This window comes from Marmota marmota, unplaced genomic scaffold (assembly GCF_001458135.2).
Source record: "Marmota marmota marmota unplaced genomic scaffold, marMar, whole genome shotgun sequence".
Taxonomy (NCBI): domain Eukaryota; kingdom Metazoa; phylum Chordata; class Mammalia; order Rodentia; family Sciuridae; genus Marmota; species Marmota marmota.
In genome coordinates, this window is record NW_026000205.1 from 10,984,866 (window position 1) to 11,004,600 (window position 19,735).

General features: G+C 49.1%; 1 long non-coding RNA gene across 1 annotated transcript; it reads left to right on the plus strand.

The window, feature by feature from the left end:
- The first annotated feature begins 209 nt into the window (after positions 1-209).
- LOC125612642 lies at positions 210-18,929 on the plus strand. The gene is made up of 3 exons (XR_007343132.1): positions 210-487; positions 15,775-15,851; positions 17,328-18,929. It is a non-coding gene; the product is annotated as an uncharacterized LOC125612642 (long non-coding RNA).
- Positions 18,930-19,735: the final 806 nt, after the last annotated feature.

Here is a 19,735-nt window from a genome sequence, read left to right on the forward strand (position 1 = left end):
TGGCCTCACGGTGGGCCACATCAACCTGAAAGGCGAGGGTCCCCACACATCCCAAGTCGAGGTAGCGCTCAGGATCCAAGGATGTGAGCACAGGTGCTGGCAGGTGCAGCGTGAGCGTGGGGCCCTCGGCTGGCAGCAACTCAGTCCTTTACCGAGGCTGCATCCACGCAGTCAGCGTGCTCCATCTCCACCCAAGCGCCGCAGCGGCAGCAGCATACGGAGCCAGGCCCAGGGTACCAGATGGTGCTCAGCGGTCAGTACCCTGGCTCGGGCAGGCAGCCACGCACACACGCAGACATTGCAGCTCAGCAAGAAGCCCTGGTCCCAGGAGCAGCCCTTATAGCACGGCAATGCTGAGGGGGAGGGTCAGAAACCTGGCCGGGACAGAGATGGAGAGACACCGTGGGGGACAGAGAAGGAAGTACGCCCACAAGAAGCTGATGGGCAGATGGGGGAAGCAGAGACGGAGGATGCAGAGGATGCGGGGGTGAGCAACACAGAGGTACTCTGGGAAGAGAGGGGGAACTGAGAGAAGGGCCCGGGGGAGGGGAATCAGAAAGGGACAGAGAGAGACAGACAGAGGCATGATGGTGAGTGGGTTGGGGCTGGTGGGTAGACACAGAGTGACGAAATGAGACAGGCGCAAAAGACAGAAAGACGTAATTAAGCCGTAGCCACACCAGGTAGGGCTGCTCCTTTCCGTGGTCCACTCTGCCTGGTCTGTTTCCTCCAACCCAGGGGGAACTGCTTCCCTTGGATTTGCTGCATCAGCGCCTGGTGGCCTAGCGACTCTTCTGATCTCTCTCCAACTGCCTGGGCATTCTAGACAGAAGTCAGGGGTCCTTCTCAGCCACAGGTGTAGGCTCAGGGCTTGGCAAAACAGGGTAGATGACCCAAACGCGTGGCCCTTTTTGCCATACACGTTGTCTAGTGGGAGTCCAGCACTGCATAGCTTGGGAAGCGCCAGCAGCCCACAGTGCACTTCCCTGGCAGGTGGGCATCCGTAGCTGAAGCAGGGTCCACAAGAGGCCTTCCCAGACCAGGCTGCAGTCCAGCAAACGCAAGGGCCCGCTGGAGCCGCTGGGGCTGCAGAGTTCATATAGGTAGGGTCCACAGAGCCCTGGCAGCTCATCACAGGCACCAGGCTGCTCCAGTCCTGGTCAGGAGAGGTCTATTTCCACACAGAGCTGGTGGCTCTGAAGGTAGTGCAGAGGCAGCTGCCATGAGAGAAAGACAGCAATTCCTGAATTCTGACCACCTACAGGGAGGATGCGCAGTGGGGAGACAGCAGGAGGAGAGGGTTCAGAGTAGTGGTGGGTCAGCAAAAAGAACCAGAGAGAGATCAAGGAGAACATAGAGGTTGGTTAATAGGGCTAGTCATTAAGTGTCATAAGAGGATTCCGTGGAAGGTCATGTTACCCAAGTCCTAGGCCAGAAGCAGGACTCTGAGGGTCCCAACAAATTAGGTCTTGCCACTCATCCAAAAAATCAAACGGAGAAAGTAACAGTGAAAAGCGGGAAAGGAAGCCAGTTGTGGTTGGCAAGACTGTAATCCCAGCAACTGGAGAGGCTGAGGCAGGAGGATCTCAAGTTCTTTTTTTTGTGTGTGTGTGGGGGGTACTGGGGATTGCACTCAGGGGCACTCTACCACTGAGCCACATCCCCATCCCTATTTTGTATTTTATTTAGAGACAGAGTTTTACTGAGTTGCTTAGCACTTCACTTTTTGCTGAGGCTGGCTTTGAACTTGTGATCCTCCTGCCTCAGCCTCCCAAGATTCTGGGATTACATGCGTGCACCATCGCACCCAACAGATCTCAAGTTCTTGGCCGGCCTGGACAACTTACCAGAGACCCTGTCTCCAAATAAAGTAAAAAAAGGGAAGGGATTGTAGCTCAATGGTGAAGTGCCCCTGGGTGGTTCAATCTCTAGTACAAAAGAAAGAATAAAAAGGCAGGAAAGGAATTTTTTTTTTAAGAGAATTTTAATATTTATTTTTAGTTCTCGGCAGACACACATCTTTGTTTGTATGTGGTGCTGAGGATCGAACCTGGGCCGCACGCATGCCAGGCGAGCGCGCTACCACTTGAGCCACATCCCCAGCCCCAGGAAAGGAATTTTAATCAACAGGGCTGTACAGGGAAACAGATCAAGAGTCTCAGTCCTGTCTTTGCAGCATTGATGTGAACTCTAGGTTTAAATAGAGGAATAATTGGTACAGAGACATGCATAATTGAACAGTCTTGGTTAATCTGTGGTTTGGTTGACCATTGTCTCAGTTTGGTTCTGTAAAGTGGCTGGAGAAGTCCTTATCACCTGAGTGATTCTTATGGTTTGGATTTAGAATATCTCCTAAAGTTCCGTGTGTGTTAAAGCCTTGGTCCGCAATGCAGCATTATTCAGAGGTGGGTCTTTTAGGAAATGATTTAATCATAAGGGCTCTGCTTTCATCAGTGGATTAATCCACTTATAGCCTAACTGACTACTAGAAGGTGGTGGAAATTGTAGGTGGTGGGGCTGGTTGAAGGAAATAGGTCACTGGGGGCCTGCCCTGGAAGGGTATTTCTTGTCCCTTAGCCCCTTTCTCTCTTTTCTCTTCTCTTCGTCCTCCTCTTCCTTCTCCTCCTTTTCTTCTTCTCCTTTTTCCTCCTCCTCTCTTTCCTGACCTCCATGATCTTTGTGGCTTTTCTCCACCACTGATGTCTTCCACCGTGATGTTCTGCCTCATCTCAGTCAGATCACTTTCAACGCAGGATGATTTTCTGTCTGTCCTGGTGTTACAGAGTAAGGGCCTGTTGTGGAGGCCATGCAAACCCACAGTGTCCTCAGTTACCAGTTTTTGCTGTCACACTGTAAAGTTTTCAGACATGTCACCCAGAATAGTAGGCATCAGTTTATTAGAAGGTCTAGAAAAAGAGAAATAGGGGACACTCTTAAAGGAGAGAGTGGGTTCTCAGAGAGGAGAAAGATGGTGCACCCCTCCTGAACTCCAGTTTTACTGGGGGTGCCAAGGAAGTTTCCAGAGACTCCCATGCAGGACCACTTCTTGATTTTTGACTGACAGCAGGATCGCATCAGACTTCCAACTCCCTACTATGCATGGTTTTACCCCATGGAGGGGAAATTTGACTGTTGTAATGATATGCTAAAGATCCAAGGCAACTCTGGTTCACTTTGGCCCATGCCGACCAGTTCTAACAGGACCTTGTTCTTATAGATTTTATGGTGAGGAGGATTATCCTATTTCCCATAGTTCTGGGATCTGATCAGTATAAGGATCACAAAAGTTTCTCCTTCAGGGTAACTCGTGTTTTTCTTATTGGCAGGGAGGAAACTTTTGGTGCCTGCATTTATCCTACAGATAACAGATTGTTTGCCGAGGAATGTAACATATCCTGTCCACTTAAGCCAGGCAGGGCTGCGGATAAATTGCTTCTTGGAGAAAAAAAAGCATCTGGGGGTCAGCACAGTGGGCCCAGTTAATAGAATTATCCCCTTAACCTTATGTTCCCACCACCCACATCTGTCTATTACCTAGCATTGAGATCATGGAAGGGGCAATTCAGTTCCCATGAGGTGATCACTTAGGGTGGGCAGATTCATCATGGGGTGATCTATCTGTGAGGCTGTGCTCTTTCTGGAATCCAGGGTGAATGCAGGTTTAGGGAAATGACTAGAGTCTTCTAGGGGCTCCTTTAGGGGTCTGCAACAGGAGGCTATAAAAGCTTGAATGTTCCTGCAAGTGTGTGTATGTTTTTTTTTTGTGTGTGTGTGTGTTACTGCAGATACTGCAAGGGCACTCTACTACTGAGCTATATCCACAGCCATTTTTATTTTATTTTTTTAAGACAGGGTTTTGCTAAGTTGCCCAAGCTGGCCTCGAACTTTCAATCCTCTTGCCTAGGTGTCCTGAGTCACTAGGATTGCAGATGTTCACTATTGCAGCCAAGGAATGTCCCTGAAAATCATGAAAATAACTTAGGTACTCTTATCTTGGTGTCTTCAGCCTTGAGGGGGGACAAGATTGGTTGTATTATCAGTTTTAGATGAACATGAATAGGATGGAAGAAATAAAGAGGTAGAAATGAGACAAAAGGGAAGGAAAAAGAGACTGTAGCTATCAATCTAAAAGCCACATGATTAGACATATTCTCCAGCCCTGTTTTTACCTCCAGGCACGTCACTCCCAAATTTCTGAGAAATCTACAAATGTTACAGTTACTGTAAATTCACTCATCTGTGAAAATTGCCTCATTTTGATTAAAGGTTAAGTGCAGTGTTAGCCTACACAGGTATTTTCAGATTAGATAAAGCAAAGAGAGATGTATTTTAAGACATCTATTATATAGGCACATTCTAAACATTATGGAAGAGAAAATGTCAACCTGAAGATTCTGGAAGAAGATGAGGCCATCATAAATGTCTTGTGATCCATGATCAAAGAACTGAACTCACTGAACTGTCATTATTCTCATATACATTACCGTGTCCATCCCTCACAAAGTTTCCTTTAAAAGAAGCTCCCATGGCAGGCAAGGTAGTACATACCTGTAATCCCAGAGACTCGGGAGGCTGAGGCAGGAGGATTGTAAGTTCAAGGCCAGCCTTGGCAACTTAAAAGAGCCCATCTTAAAAATAAAAAGGGGGCAATGGATATAGCTCAGTGGTAGAGTACCCCTGGGTTCAGTACTAAAAAAAAAATAAAGAGCCCAAGACCCCCATAATGCTTCTCACTCTTGAGATAGCCCACCTTTGGCTCTGAGAGTGAATATCTTTACCTTTCACTTTCTGTTAAAATTCTTCCTCTTTACTAAAATCTTATGTGCCCTCAAGTTCTTTTGTGTGAGCCTGAAAGGTCCAAGTAGAGGTCTCTTGTGCCTCTGGAGAGATCTCCTTATGAGGGGAAGAAAGCGAATAACCTGCCCAAATGCAGAGCTGAGCAGGAATCTGAAGAAAGATACAAAATTAAGCAGAGATGCCTGGCTTTATCCTGCTTTTAGTTACCACTGGGAACCTTCAGACCCTCATGAAGAGTCGGTGCCTTTAGCAAAAATAACTTCTAATTCTCTGGTCTAGTCAATAGGCGCCTCAGTGGAGGGTCAGTTAAGGACTCAGTTAAGGATTCAATGGTAGAGTGATCAGAGTAAATGAGGATCTCTCGGAGTTCAATGATGGGTAATGAGAGAATAGCCAAGTGAGTAAGGGTCATTGGGGGAGCCATAGAAAGATCAAGAAGATGGCAAATGAAGAAATGGTGGCTGTGTTCACATATCACTGCGGATCAAGTCTTAGTGGGTGGTTTTGAGTGGCAATGGAGTGGGAAGGCTCTGCTGGAAAGTAAGTCGGGTGGCATCAGCAGGTGTTAATGGGATACTCTTTGGAAAGTTCAATGGGTGAGAAAATGGGTCAAAGAGAGACTCAATTAGGATAATTGAATGGCTTGAGAATTCAATGGAATAGTGGATATTAATAAGAAGTTCACTGGGAGAATTGGTGGGTGGTGGGAGAGCTCCATGGGAAGGTAATTATGGACATTAATGGACTGGTTAATGGATCACTGGGAAGGTCAACAGACTGCTGAGTTCAGATCAGTGGGGGAAGGTAGCTCAAAAAGACAGTGGATAGGGTTAATGGGCAAGTCAATTTAAGAGTGGAAGGATCAGTTGGGGAGCAGTGGATGACTCAATAGATTAGTGGAATGTCCAAAGAAAGGGAGGGGCAGTGGGGAGATCTGTGGGGTGCCCGTGGGTCAAGGGGATGCTATTAGGGAGTTAATAGGAAGATCACTGAGGACTCAATGGAGAGTCAATGGTAGGGTAATTGGAGTCTCAGTGGTGGTTAATAATGGCAAGTGGGGAGTTGATGGGGAGGGATCAACCAACAACTTGGGAGGGGGTCAATAGCCATTGGTGGGGGATACACAGGGTCAGTAGGAAACTGGAGTCGGCATTTTGAGATCCAATGGGAAAGTTAATAAAAAGTTAACTATAGGTTGCCTGGAATAGTGGGAATAATGTGGAGTCTTTAGGAGCCTCACCTGGATGTAGTTGAGGCCCTTCAGGCTCATGGGGTCAGGTCAGGTCACAGACTGAGAGGGTCAAAGCCTTGGTGCAGCTACATGGCTGCAGAAGTAGGATGTGATCAGTCAGGCTGATGGGCTTGAGGTTGGCATGGGCTATGCCCCTGAGAATCACCCTTTGGTAGATGTAGGAGCTGAGAAACTCCCAACAGCCCCTCTAAATGTGTGGAAGTAGAAGTCTCCAGTGGCAGTGTAGACCAGTGGTTCCTCCAGGACAATGGGACTGGACAAGGACTGGGTCAATGGGCAGCAGTGCCAGCCACCTGTGGAGGTCTTACAACCACCTCAGCACTTGTTGGGACAGCACCAGGACATCCTGGTATCAGGGTCTTTCCAGGCAGTGGCAGGGCCTAGTACATCTGTCTGTCCAGAAAGTGCACCTTGATGAGGAAGCAGGACAGTGGGTGCCAGGCCACAGTGGCCTTCAGGAGCCGGTATCCAGGCAGGGAGTTGCTGGTAGAGAACAGTGGTTGCAGCTGCTGGGGCCAAGGGGCTGGGCATGGGACCCACATGGGACAAAGTGAGAGTAACCAGGGTCATGGGGCCATACTGGGGTAACCAGTGGCGGGGCTACAGGACTCAGGGCCAGGGTTGAGGATGCTGTAGGGGAGAGAGAAAGACAGGAACCCATGACTCGGGGTCCCCAGAACTCTCTTCCTTCAGACCCAAAAGGCAAGGCCCCCACCCGCCTTTCCAGGATCTAGAAGTCATGACCCCACCTCTGACTCCTTGGACTCCATCCCTGGTCACCTCACAATTAGGAGCCTGGAATTCCATCTGAGATGCCACAAGCTCCCCGGTTAGTGTAGCTAAAGGATCACAGGTCACACTCTCTCCCTGAAGGGGACAGGAGAAGTCCTTGATGAGGGAGTCTGGCCTGGGTATGGAGGAAGCAGTGGATGGTGAGGTGCTACTGGAAGGTACAGGGAGAGGAAGAGTATGGCTTCAGAAGCCAAGTGGGTCCACACAAGTGTGACACTCCAGAGACCCAGGAGAATGCTCTCAGGGAAGTGCGGGCCATTGAGGCAGCCAGAAGGAAGGTCTACAGGGACACAGGGTGCCAACTACTTTAATGTGCCCAGGATATGACCAGCATGGCTTCCCCTCTCTTTGTCTTCTTTGAGGTCTTGTTACCTCATCCCCAGCCTCTGCTGAAGGGGTTGGCCTCCATGTGAACCAAGTTGCCCTGCCCACCCCCAAAGGTCTGTGGGGGTCTGTCTCTGGCCTCTAGCAGGGATGCCTATTTTTGTTTTCCATACCCAGATTGATCCCAGGGGTGCTTGACCACAGAACTATATCCATAGTCTTTTTTAATTAAAATTTTAATTGTTCTTTTTAGATATACATGATAATAGGATGTTTTTAACATATTATACATACATGGAGTATAATTTTTTTCTAATTAGGATCCCATTCTTGTGGTTGTACATTCCCCAGTCTTTTAAATTTTGAAATAGGCTCTTGATAAGTTGCTGAGAGCTTCATCAAATTGTTGAATCTAGCCTCAAACTTTGATCCTTCTTCCTCAGCCTCCCAAGTCTCTGGAATTATAGGCATGCAACCCCATGCAGGGCTTCCATACCTGCCGCAGCCCGGCTGGCTGGGCAAAATAAGCGGAGGGTGACGAATAACTTGTGTACGTTGATACAGCAGGAGTGGGAGCCGTTTATTGCAGGACAGGAGCAGTATTTATACATTCCACACAGCTTATCTAATTAGCATAAACTAGATACATCAGTCAACCAATAAGGAATCTCCACACTTAATGGTTCGCTTTTGTTACTTCTCAAACCACTCCCTCTGGCATTTTGCCAGGCACCATCCAGACTTGTTTACAACTCTAACATTCCCCTGGCAAAATGCCAGGTGTTATTTTGACTTGTTTACAGACTCTAACACATACCCTTCTAATAATAATCTGTACCTTCTTTCCTTTCCTTTCTTTCTTTCTTTCTTTTTTTTTTTTTTTTGTGGTACCAGAGATTGAACTCAGAACCACATCCCCAGCCATTTTTATTTTGAGACAGGGTCTTGCCAAGTTGCTGAGGCTGCCCCGCAACTTGTGATCCTCCTGCCTCAGCCTCCAGAGTTGCTACCATGTCCGGCCTGTACCTGGACAACTGCCTATTCTTACCTTTTTTTTTTTTCCTGTTGTGAGGAACAAATCCAAGGCTTCACACATACCAGGAAACTGCTCTACCACTGAGCTGCACACCAAGCCTCTCCATCCTTACTTTCAATATGTGGATTGAGGTGATTCCAACACCAGCCTCCTTGTTAGGGGTGCTAACAAGCCTCAAGTCTGGCTTTCAGATTATTTCTCCCTCCTCTAGGCCATGATAATTGGCCAACAAAGCCTACAGAAAGCTGCTACTGGGGAAAATGGTGTTAGGCTTTGAAGCTGTAGGATTTAGTCTAAATTATTGATGCCTTGTTGCTACCATGGGGGGAGAATCTGTTTGAGAATGGAGTTGAACAGGGTTGGGGCATACCTGTAATCTCTCCTACCCAGGAGGCTGAGACTCGAGGATGGAAAGTTGGAGGCTTCCATTCCTCTGAACGGAGCCTCCATTGCCATGGATGAGATCGAAAGTCTTCGTAGTATGCTGGGCCCATCGGCCTCGGATTGGTCTATTTTGATCCTCAGCAAGCAGCAGATGCAGGAGCTGGAGGCACACTTCCTGAAGGACCCCTTTCCATCCCATGGTACCCTGTTGGCCCTGGCCTCCAGCCTCGGCCTAGAGGAGCAACAGATGCAGAATTGGTTTAGGGTGCAACAGGAGATATACCCGAACCCTGAACGAGGCTATCAGCCATTTTGCACCACGCCTCGGGCGGCCCTCATGCTCATCCTGGGCCGGCCCATCCTGGTCTAGCTTCTGTTGTACATGCTCATCCTGAAAGTCATCCACTACCCCAGCCCCAGAAGATCCAGAAGGTTCTCCATTCAGGCCCAGGCCTGTGGGAACCTCCAGGGCGGTGCCCAGGAGAGTGCCTGGCCCCTCAGGGGAGAGGATGAGGAACTAGAAACCGCCTTGAAGAGACTCTCCACTGCAGAGCCTGAGGAAGGTGACCTTGAAGGCGCAGACAAATTCGGTCCAGGAGATTTCTGAGTGGATGGGGGTTCTGCACCTGCCCCAATCCACGGGTCCCACAGGTCCTCACTCTGGCTACTATTCCATCTAATTATTGTCCCCACCTGTCATTTGAATCACCTGGGAGTGTCTGGGTCTCCAGTCTAGGAGTGGAATGGGTGTTCCTGGGTACACTTCCTTCCCTTGATGCTGCCCCCTCCCCTAGTCTACAGCCCAAGGATCCTAATTTATGGGGATCTTGGTCTACAGCCCAGAGCAGCGGCTGCCTGCATCTCCAGGAATGAAGGACCTCTGCTCTCCCACAAGGATTTTCCCACAGTCCTCTGCTGACAGCCACACCCACATCAGATCCCCACCCCCCACCTGAATCCTTTAGATTCCATATCCAATCCAATTTCATCATCTTGAAATAGTTTGGAGCTTTGTCTTAATTTAGGTATCTTTTCCTCTTATTTCCTTTTAGTCTTTGCTTTGTTACTTGTTTGAGGTTATTTTTCTGTTTGATTTTCCTCGATTTTTTCAATAAATTTTCTTCTTTTGCTTCAATGGAAAAAAAAAGAAAGTTGGAGGCTATGCCCTGTAATTTAAGGAAACTCTGTTCCAAATAAATAATAAAGCTAACTAAGGGGGGTGCGGGGGAAGAAAAGGGACAAGCAAGAACAAGACAAAGAAGAAGAAGAAGACAGAGGATATAACTCAGTGGAAAAGTGCCCTTGGGTTCAAGGTTCAATCCAGCACAAACAAATAGAGAGAGAGAGAGAGAGAGATGAATTCCCGATATCTAGCTAAGCCTGAAGGTAGAAATGCCCCTTTAGTCTTTGCAGTTGTATGTGCTCCAAAACCTTTTTTCTTCCACTCTTTGATTCTGACACTGCCATTAAGAGTATTGCCTGAGGGCTGAGGACATAGCTCATTTGGTAGAATGCTTGCCTAGTATGTGTAAAGCACAGGGTTCAATTCCCAGCACCATAAACAAACAAAGAATAATAAAAAATTATTTGCTGGGCACAGTGGCGCATGCTTATAATCTCAGTTGCTCTGGAGCCTGAGGCAGTAGAATTGCAAGTTCGAGGTCAGCCTCAGCAATTTAGCTAGGTGCTAAGCGACTTAGTGAGACCCTGTCTCAAAATAAGAAACGAAAAGGACTAGGATGTAGGGGCTCAGTGGTAAAGTGCCCCTGGGTTCAAAATCCAAGTACCAAAAAAAGAAGTACTGCCTGAGGGCTGGGGTGTAGGATCCTCAGCACTGGAAGCAAAAAACAAAAACAAAAAACCAGTTTGCCCCTCAAAACAAAACAAAACAAAAAAAACCCTGCCCAATCCAGATGGTGGCATTCACCTATAATCCCAGCTACTCAAGAGGCTGAGGCAGGAGGATTGTAAGTTCAAGGTGAGCCTGGGCAATTCAGTGAGACCCCTCTCAAAGTAAAACAATACAATGAGAGGATTGGGGACAACCTCAAGTGTACAAGGCAGTGGATTCAGTCCCTAGTGCCACAAAAAACGCACCCTGCCTCTGCTATAGCCAGTTGACTGGGTCACAGCTGGACAAAAAGTACATATGGAGGTCATCCATATATAGTAAGACAAGACAAACAGATGTCCCCAGGAGCATGAACCTAGAGGCAGGGAGGGGTTGAGTGGGGAGTGGAGGACACAGACACAAAAGAGTAAGTCAACGTGGGGCCGAGAGTTCAGGAGGGGCATGGAAGAGACAAGTGGACACAGAGACTCAGAATTGGTGAGATTCTGTTTAAAAAAAAAATGAGTAATTGTTTAGATCCAGCTGAGCCATATTTTGGGTGTGTAACTTTGGGCAGATTCCTTAGCCATCTGTGCCTTGGTTTCCCTCATCTGTAAAATGTACTTGCCTTGTGGGGCTGATGGGAGAGTTAAATGAAGTAGGAGAGGGCTTAGCAGTAAAGATTGGCTTTATGGGCTGGGGCTGTGGTTCAGTGGTGGGACACTTGCCTAGCATGTGTGAGGCACTCGGTTCAATTCTCAGCACTGCATATAAATAAATAAAAAAAAGATCCATGAACAACGAAAAAATAAACAATAAATAAAAAGATCAGCTCTATCTATCTATCTATCTATCTATCTATCTATCTATCTATCTATCTATATTTGGTATTGGGGATTGAACCTAGAGGCACTTTACCACTGAGCTGTATTCCCTGTCCTTTTTATTTATTTTTCTAATTTTGGGACAGGCTCTTGTTAAGTTACTGAGGTTAGCCTCTAACTTGTGATCCTCTTGCCTCAGCCTCCTTAGTGGCAGGTGTCTTTTTATGCCATCATTGAGACTTTTCTTACCTTATGTAGAGGTGCTGTAGCACAATGAGTCAGAGTCAGGATTCTGGGATCAGCCGAAAGGCCAGTTACTGGCTGTGGGATATGGGGGAGTTGCTTAGCTTCTCTGCACCTCAGTTTCCTCAACTGTAGAAGTCAGACAATTGTTGCTATCTTGTGGAGTAACTTTTGTTTGAATTTTTGCAGTACTGGGGGTAAAACTCAGGATCTTGTGCATTTTAGACAAGTGCTCACACCCTGCCCTGTCATAGAGCAGTTTGATGACAGAGTGAGCTAAATTAAAGGAGGTAGAACACAGGATCTCAGGTCTGGCCTTGCTCCAGAAATTCCTAGAGAGTTTGTTAAACCTAGATGGTTGAGCTCCATTCCAGAATTTCTGATTCAGTGTGTTTGGGGTAGGGCAAGGGTTTACATCACCCTCACCCCAACCCCTGCTGGGGATTCAACCAGGGCCTCACCCATGCACTTCACCACTGAGCTAAAACCTCCAACCCCAAGAATTTGCATTTTTAACAAACCCTGGTTATTGCTGGGGCTGCTGAGAAACTTTGAGAACTACTGCCTTAAAAGAGCACCCAATATCCCTCCTGCCTCTTCCCTGGCTCTGTATCCCGCCCTGTCCCCAGGGACCACAGAGGCCTCCAGATCTCGCCCCTGTCCTGAAGACCCCCTCTCTCCCCATGCCCACCCCACTACTTTACTCCTCCCTCTCTTGGTCTCCACACTCCTCCCACACAGTGCCCTGTGTTAGCTAAGAACTCAAATGAAATCTGTCCTTTCCATGAGAATATACACAGGATTCCTCTTGTTTGGTGCTATCCTCAGCATTGGGGACAGCACTTAGTAGGTCCTCAACTAATACCTGTGGATGACTAAAGGCTTCATGTCCCCGCTCACTCTGGCTCTGGACAACCTTGGGTAGAAGACTCACAACGGAAGTCTGCCACCCTCCAGGGTGTACCCTGCTATCAGCTGTCTGGCTGCTGCCACACAGGGTCACAGGCAGGAAGAGAGCAAGGCCTGGTCTCTTGGTGGTCCAGGCAGGCATGCCCATGTCTCTACACAAGCCTGGAAGAAGGGCTTTAGCAGCAGGCTGTGTGGAAGGGTGCCCAGCTGCACCCCCAGCTTGCACAAGGGGCTGTCGGTGGTAGGCCGTCCTGTTTCTGTGTCTGTGCTTTCAGTGGCCACTGAACAGCCCCACCCTGGGCAAAGACGCTGCACAGCGCAGGGCCCAGGCCTCAGCAGCTCCAAGTCATTGGTCACTGAAGCTGTGCAGAGGCCAGGCATGTGACCACGTTGGGCTGCAGACAGCACCACCCTCAAGAAGAAGGATGGACATCCCAGATTGGGGAGGATGGGAGGGGGTGTTGAGAAGTGTGTTACAGGGCATGAGAGGGGGTGTGTCAGAACTGGGGGGGGGAGGTGGAAGAGGATGGGACGACTTAGAGGAAGGACAGGGGGATGATGAGGTGTAGGGCCTGGGAGACGTGGGACTGGATGGGGGAAAGTGAAAGGGAGGGGGCCCCAGGCAACATTTTGGGTGGATACTGTGTTATGATTTAGATATTAGGTGTCCCCCAAAAGCTCATGTGTGAGACAATGCAGGGAGGTTTAGAGGGGAAATGATTGGGTAATGAGAGCCTTAACCCAATCAGTGTTGATCCCCTGATAAAGATGAACTGAGTGGCCACTGTAGGCAGGTGGACATGGCTGGAGGAGGTGGTCTTTGGGGGCTCCCTTTGGCATACATATTTTGTGAACTGAGCTTAGTCTCTGCTTCCTGGTGCCGTGATCCCAGCTGCCTTCCTCCACCATGCTCCTCTGCCATGATGTTCTGCCTCACCTTGGGTCCTGAGGAATGGAGTCGGCCGTGTATGAACTGAGACCTCTGAAACTGTGAGCCCCAAAGAAAAGTTTCCTCCCCTAAGATTGTTCTTTTCAAGTCTTTTGGTTGCAGCTGTGAAAAAGCTGACAAAAGCTAGTGGGAAGGGGGCCAGGAGAGAATGAGGGAGGGGCAGTGAAAGTAGCAGGGTGGGCATGGGGGTGCAGAGAGAGCAGGGACACTCAGGACAGGAGAGTGGTCTGGAGGCCTCTGTGCATCTGAGGGGTGGGGAAGGCTGTAGAGCCAAGGAAGAGGAAGGAGGGGATGTTGGGGATAGAAAGAGGGGCTATTCTGGGGGGAGAAAGGGCCAGTGGTGAGTGAGGGACACTCAAGGAAGGGGTTTGGGTGAACAGGAGAGGTTTGGGGAGGGTGGATGGGGAGGAGTTAATCATTTTGTGGGGGGAGAGGGCACTCTGAGACCCAGGAGGAGGAGCAAAAGATAGGGAACCTGCAGCTGTGGTGCATACCTGCAATCCCAGCTATTCAGGAGGCTGAGGCAGGAGGGTCACAAATTCAAGGCCAGCCTGGGCAACTTAGCAAGACCCTGTCTCAAAGTACAATAAAAATACATGATAAACAGACTGTGGTTGTAACTCAGTGGTAAAGCTCCCCTGGGTTCAATCTCCAAAAGTGAGGTGGGGGGAAAAGATGGGGAGATGCAGATCGGAGGATGGGAGAGAGTAGTGGGTCGGGGTGAAGAGATTGAGGAGGGAAGAAGAGACACAGAGACACAGAGACTGTGCAGCACGGAGCAGGGATGCACAGCTGATGAGGCAGGTATGGAAAGGTGAAGGGAAGAGAGAGAGAGATGAGGGAGTGGAGAGTGGACAGGGGAGGAGAAGAGCAGAAATGAGGGTGTTGGAGAGGGGAGGGAAGGAGAGCTTCAGAGGTGGACACCCAGGGACACACCCAGGGACTCACCCACTGGAACGGAGTCTTGAAGGCCATCCAATGAGGTGGGCTGCAGTGTGGGGCCTCACTGTGACATACTCCAGTGTCAGGGGCCACCCTGAAGTCACAGTGCATAGCAGAGGCCAGGCATTCCTGGGCCCTTTTCCAGCACCACCTCTAAGGCCATATACCTGCTGGGCCACACCCACCAACAAATGCCAGTGCTTGGGAGGTGCTCTTGGAGATGCAGTGACAGGGCCTTCTTGAGGCGATGCAGACGCCTGAGACACCGCCAGAGGCAATGCAAGGTTTTCAGGCCACCCAGCAGCCGGGGTGGCAGCAAGCAACTGTGGCTAAAGGCCTGATGAGGGGATGATAGTCAAAAGCCAGGCTCAAGGTAGCGACCAGCTTGGCTTGGCACCGACTCATGGCCACATCACACGTGTAACCCTTGCACCCCTCATGGCAATTCTGGCTGCCCTATGGCCTGGGGCAGCTTCAGTCCCACGCAAGTGACCCAGCAGCCAAAGCACGTGGATGGGGTGTGACTGTGCTGAGCACAGTGGGCCCGGGGAAAGGAGGAGGCATGGAGGGTTACTCGGGCATGTATTTGAGTAACCCTTTGGTCCTCAAGGGTATCTCTGGTCTCACCTTCTGTTTCTGGGGTAGATCAGTCATCTGGGGTCTTGTGGGGGGATAAGGGCTGGAGAATTCAACTTGGACAGAACTGAAGCCAGGACCCCCAGATGGGAGACACCGGGTGGCTGACCATGGATCAGAGGAACTTATGGGATCTCTGAGATGGGCAAGGGATTAGGGGCTGGACAGGGAAGGGGTCCTGAATCTCTCTGAAGAGGTCAGAGCTAATGGGCTGGACTGTCATCAGAATTGAGAATTGGCAAGGATAAGAGTTGGGGACTGGATTCTAATCAGAGGAGAACAAACTTCAAGATTGGTATATAGGAAGGTCTGCAGCATGACGGAGGGGCCTGTGTTGAGTCTAGCACCATGGGAAGCCCAAAGTCTCGGGGACTAAGTTGTTCAGGGAGGGTATGGAACTCTGGGATGGACAGTAGTCAAGGAGCTAAACCTGGTCAGGAGTGGAGCCACGTTCCCCAGAGATGAAAAGACTCAGAGGCTGGACTGAGGCCCTGGGTATTTACTGAGGGCTCAGCTTCCGCCAGGGGAAGACTTGGCCACCTAGCAACTGGCAGGTTTCACATTAGAGACTGGGCATGGAGCAGGCACCAGTGTCCAGACATACATCCTCCAAGCAATCTTGGAAATAGGGGCCTGGTGCCTCCATCTCAAGGCACAGGAGCAAGGGCTCCAAGGTACCCAAGAGGATATCATAGATGTGGGCAAAGCAGGCCAGGGTGCTGGCAATTGGCAGGATGACACAGGATAATGGTAGTGGTGGCATTTTTTTGGGGGGGGGTACTGGGGATTGAACCCAAGGGTGTTTTACCGCTGAGTTATATACCCAGTTCTTCTCTTTGTTTTGTTTTGATACAGGGTCTCACTAAATTGCCAAGACCAGTCTCAAACTTGTGATCCTCCTGCCTCAGACTCCTGAGTTGCTGGGGTTACAGGTGTGTACCACTGTGCCCTGCTAGTGGGCATCTTGCCAACAGCACTTGAGCACTCCAAGGGGGAAACCTATCAAGCAGATGTGGTCAAAGGCCCAAGACTTGTGTTGCTTGGTCCTTGCAGAATCTGGGCAGCTGGAGGTGGTCCATGGGATTCCCACTGAATTCAAAACCAACCCCATCAGACAGCCCCTATATGCTGCTGGCAAAAGTAGCACTCTGGGGAGGTGGCCAGAGCCTCTTTAGGGGGTTCTTCTTCCTGCCAAGGAGGGTGTAAGCCACCTAAGAAGTTAAAGTCTAGAATAATTACTGAAGAACAAAAGACAAAGTTGCAAAGATGGTTAAAAGGTGGAGCCCCTGATAGGTCCAATCCACACAGAAGCTGGAACTAGACAACTAGAAAAAGGCTCCTGCAGTTTATTTAAGGGGTACATCAAAGGCAGGGATAGGTTTCAGGGGTGGAGTCTTGCTTCGTGAGGTCTTGCAGTCAGCAGGTTGATTGGCATGTTGGTAGGTCACACTCATCTCAGAGGGGCTGTGCAGCTACAGCAGGTCACCCCATCTCCCGATGCTGTGTGGGACCTTTGGCAGAGCTGTATAGGGCTCACAATGTGTCTGGGCAGTCAACCAGAGGAACTGTCCACTGGCACTTCCCAGACACCAGATTCTCCTATTCATTAGGCTGCAATGCGCAAGATGGCTGGGACACACACAGCCCACAGGTGGCTCTCACACAGCACCATGTGGATACCAAGGTGTAGGTCACAAGTAGGTCAACAGGGCAGCGAACCAGTGTCCCACCCATGGTGGACACTGTTGCCCAGAGTCTGAAATGCCAGATTCTTTTTCTTTCTTTCTTTTTTAGGTGGGAATGTGATACTGGGGATTGAACCCAGGGGATTTACCACTAAGCTATTTTGTGAAACTTGGTCTCACAAGGTTGCTGAGGCTGACCTTAAACTTGCAATCCTCCTGCCTCAGTCTCCCTAGTCACTGGGATTACAGGTGTGCACCATCACACCTGGCATGACATGTCAGATGTTGGGAAGAGAGTGGGTCAAGCTGGAGACTAGGAACCCAGTCATGGTTCTGAGTATTCTTGGATCCCTAGGTAAGAAACGTGGGTTCTGGAGGGCTCTGCCACAGGGCTAGGAATCTGCCCGTAATGCCTATCAGTGTTTGAGTTGCTATTTGTTGTCCTGACCAACATGTTCTTGAAAGGACTCACAGGGTACAGAAATTTATGTCCTCAGAAACCCAAAGTCCCCCATCCAAAATGAAAGTCTGGCTCTGGAACACAGAACTCTTACTCCAGCCCATAGGTTTCTCACCCTCTAGAACCAAGACCTTTCAGTCCACCCTATCTGGGAAGCCATCCCTTTTAGAATGAAGTAGTTCTAATCACCCAGGCCCTAGAAGTCCTTGCCCCAGGACTCAGATGTCCCCCCGACTCACTGGACCTACGTCTTGTTTCCCCAGAAACCAAGAACCCAGAAGTCCCAGCCTTAGAGCCACGGGGCCTCCATTCCCAGGACCCAGGATCCAAGAAGTCCTGCCTCCAGACTCTAGAAGTTTCCTCTTAACTACTCCACCCCCAACAACTTAGTAGTTCTGCTCCCAGCACCTAGAGGCTGTCCCACCCCAGGGACCGGTAGCCTTGTCCCAGCAACCAGACCTCCAGAAATAAGAAGCGTCACCCATGATTCCCCAAGTTTCTTTCCCCAGCAGCCATTAACCCTTTCCTTGGAGGCTTGCCCACAGTAGCCAGCCTGGAACCTCCATGGACACTGACCCCCAGGCACTGACACGTATGTGCATGGAGGTGAGGACTGTGCAGCATGGGGGTTGGGGAAGTGGCAACTCCAGGCACTGCAGCTGGCCTTGAAGGGCGTAGGCAGCAGCACTCGGTGACAGTGATGAAAGACATCTTTCCAGGCAGCCAGAACAGCATAGGGTCCTGGGGTCTCTTGTCGGGATGTGGGCTTGGTGCAAGGGGCAGCTCAAAGGATGTGGCTCAGGGCATCAGGTGCTGCAGGGCCCATCTGTGCCCATGTTGTCAGTCCCCTTCCAGTTGAAGTTACCACCCAGGGCCAGCATGTGTGGTGGCCCCAGCCACTTGCAGTGATGAGGTCCTTGTCATCTCTCCCTTTATTCTGCACCACGATCCCTCTGCAGCAGCTGCAGTGAGCATCTTGCTGTTCCTCTAGTGTGCCTGGAAGATTCCCACCTTAGGCTCTTGCTGTTCTCTGCCTGGAATGCTCTTTTCCCAGACAACCACATAGCTCTCTCCCTTACTTCCTCTAAGAATTGGCTTGAACCTCTTCTTCTATTTAAAACTGCACATTCAGAAATCCTGATCCCACTTTCCCTGCTCTATTTTTTTTCTCCTTGGTGTGTATTACCTTCTAACATGCTATGTGATCAATTTACTTATATTTATTGCTTATCTCTCTCTGCCAGAACACAAGTACCACAGGAACAGGGAATTTTGCCTGACTTGGTCACTGATGTGTCCTCGGCACCTTGAACAAGGCTTGATACATAATAATAAAACACCCCATAAGGAAGGAAGGAACACAGGAGTGTCAGGTCCCTGGGAAATAAGAGTTCATGTTAGTGAGAGAACAGATCTGGATCCTTCAGAATTTGAAGGTCCTGAATACCTGGGGTGGAGGCCACTGGATCATGGAGAGCTGTAAGAGCACCTGGGGACTTCTGAGTGGCAGGGTAACATCTCAGGAGTCGTGTTCTCTCTCTCTCTCTCTCTCTCTCTCTCTCTCTCTCTCTCTCTCTCTCGTATAGAGCATTGCAGGATCATATATCAGGTCCTAGCATCTCATACTCTGAGTTTTCCATATATTAGTTTCCTTAATCCTCACCATAACCCTACAGGTTAGATCTTTTCATCATTTTTATTTCACATATGAAGAAACAGGCCCAGAGGGGTTGAATAATTCACCCAAGGTCACACAGTAATGAGAGGCCAAGCTGGGATTTGAACCCAGACCATTTGGCTTCAGAGTCCATCTTTTTTTTTTTTTTTTAAAGTAATTTCCCTATTGTCTTCCTATAGTGGTACTGAGGGTGACTTAGTACATCCATGACCTCCGTCAATCTCCTCCTCTAGCAACCTTGATTAAATATACTCTGGTCCCTACAACCTTTCAACCAGAGCATTATCCCTAAACGTCCTCTGAGGAGAAGTTTGGGACATTCTAGCAGCTGCATGTGGTCCTAGGATATGTTCAAAGCTCAGAGGATCTGGAGGTTCCAGAGGGCAGTGTTATGGGGAAAATAAACACAGCAAACATTCTTCATATGCCACTCCCTATGAGCTGGGCTGTGTTTCAGGTGCTTTTTATCTGTTAAATCACTTCCATCTCATAGGAGCTCCGTGAGGTAGGTGCGAAAGATCCACAATCCCTTATCCCCGAGGGTGAAAAATAGCCTAAAGACCAAAAGTTGGATTTGATGTTAAAACTTGATTGGCAGCACACGCTGATCTGAACTCATGGGTGTCTGCTTATACTCTTAATTGACCCCACTTAATGTGAATATTCAGATAGTTCACTTCAGAGATAGTAGTGTTTCTGATTATGTGAACACCCACTGGTTGTGTTACATAATATGTGGCATTTGCTGGTATGATCATTCTAAATTCCAAAACTTGAAATGACCTGGCCCAAGCATTTAAGGCAAAGAACTTTGGACTGTATGATTGCCTCCATTTTAGAGATGACCAAAGTAATGTAGAGAGAAGGATGAGTTTTCCCAAGATCCCATGCCTTAGGATTCTTACCCATGCTTGACAGCACAAACAATAATGTCAAAGATGCACACTGTGACAGAGCATAGGGGATACTTCCTTCCAGAGCAGGCACAGGGAA